Genomic DNA, 2,219 nt, shown 5'->3' on the forward strand with positions numbered 1-2,219 from the left:
CAATCCCTGAAATTGACCAAGAAGGATCGCCCATGGATGAGTTAAAAGATGGTCAAGAGATTTCTAATGAGCAAGCCAATGAATTCCTGGAATTTATAAAGCAAAGCGAATATAAGGTGGTCGATCAGTTAAGGCGCACACTTGCTAGAATATCCATACTTTCATTGCTAATGGATTCAGAGCCTCATAGGAATGTGCTACTTAAAATTTTAAATCATGCCCATGTCAGTCAAGACATAACTACATATAAGCTGGGGGGCATCGTGAATAATATTGTTGCTGACAATTTTATATCCTTCAGCGATCAGGAAATACCTCACGAAGGGAATGACCATATCAACCATCTCCACATCTCTGTCATGTTCCAAGACTGTGTGATTGAAAAGTCCTCATAGATAATGGTTCATCTTTGAATGTGATGACTAAGAGAACGTTGTCTAGACTCCTTGTCAACTACTCGCAGATGAGGCCAAGTGCCATGATTGTTAAGGCATTTGATGGGTCCAAGAGAGAAGTCATAGGAGAAATTGAATTGCCCATAAAAATTGGGCCTTGTACTGTCCAGATTCTTTTCCAAGTGATGGACATAAACCCAACATACAGTTGTTTGCTAGGAAGGCCATGGATCCATACTGCAGGAGCAGTTCCCTCAACCTTGCATCAGCGAATCAAATTCATCATTAATGGCAAGTTGTTGATAATAATGGGTGAAGAGGATATGCTGGTATCTAGGCCCTTTGACACCCCATATATTGAAGCGGTCGAGGAAGCACTTGAAACCTCATTCCAAGCTTTGGAAATTGCCAAAACCACCTTTGTAGATGAGGCATCGATGATAGGGCCACATCCATCTAAAGCAGTGTTAATGATGATTAAGGAAGGATACCAGCCAGAGAAAGGCCTAGGCAAATATGGGCAAGGAGTAGAGGACATAATGATACCCATCAGAAACAAGAGTCGTTTCGGTCCGGGCTATAATCCAACCAAGGCCGACAAGACAAGGATAAAGGAAGAGGCAAAATGGAAAGGGTGGACCCGCATGTGACAGTTTGAGTATAAGAAGGCATATTTCCCTATTCCACACACAAAGCCATATTTCGTCAACATAGGGATTGAATCTTAGGGATCGGTGTCCATGCTTGAAGGGGAATGCTCAAATCAGTCAGATTGTTATGTTTTCTAGTGCCCCCCAGGAACCGCTCTCACCAACTGGGTTGAAGTCGAGGCACCATCATCAGTCTTCTGAGAAGACAAGTAATCTAGTGCTGTAATCCATTAGCCATTCATAGAGCTTTTGGATGTTGTTGTTTCTTTGTTTAAGATTGAATTTTCATTTTTCATTATGTATTGGTACAATTTCAATGAATTAATTCATGCATTTCAATTTTCGCATCATATAACACCATGTCATACAAACATTAGTCTTTCCGTTCATATTTTTGTTTTCACCCTTTATTTCTCATTTATTTCTTTCCACAAAAACACAAAAAAATAACCAATAAAACACCAAAAAAAATCAACATAAAAACTGACATTGACCTACTGTAATGCAGATCTGAAAATGAGTCCGAAAATAATGACCATGTTAATAATCATTCATACAACTTTGATCATCCTATAAACTTGGTAGGAGAGGAAGATAGTGAAGATGATTGGGAAGCATCTCCTGAGTTATTAAGATTGGTTGAACAGGAAGGCAGAGAGATTGAACCCCATGATGAGCCTATCGAGCTAATGAATCTAGGGAAAGAGGATGACAAGAAAGAGATCAAAGTAGGAACTCTAATGGACCCGAGTGAAAGGAACAAGCTAATCAAATTGCTACATGAGTACAAGGATGTCTTCGCTTGGTCCTATAATGATATGCCAGGTCTGGATCGCAGTATAGTGGAACACAAATTACCTCTGAAACCCGAGTCTTTACCAGATAANAGCAGAAACTGAGAAGAATGAAGCCAAGTCTCTCTCTTAGGGTGAAAGACGAAATCCAAAAATGGTTAACATCTGGATTCATAAAAGTTGCGGAGTACCCCGAATGGGTGGCAAATGTGGTCGTTGTACCAAAGAAAGGGGGGAAACTTCGAATATATGTTGACTACCAGGACCTCAACAAGGCAAGCGCAAAGGATGATTTTCCAGTACCCCATATAGATGTGCTGGTGGATGGCACGGCAGACCATGCATTATTCTCGTTTATGGACGGATATTCTGGTTACCAC

This window comes from Lupinus angustifolius, chromosome LG05, assembly GCF_001865875.1.
Source record: "Lupinus angustifolius cultivar Tanjil chromosome LG05, LupAngTanjil_v1.0, whole genome shotgun sequence".
Taxonomy (NCBI): domain Eukaryota; kingdom Viridiplantae; phylum Streptophyta; class Magnoliopsida; order Fabales; family Fabaceae; genus Lupinus; species Lupinus angustifolius.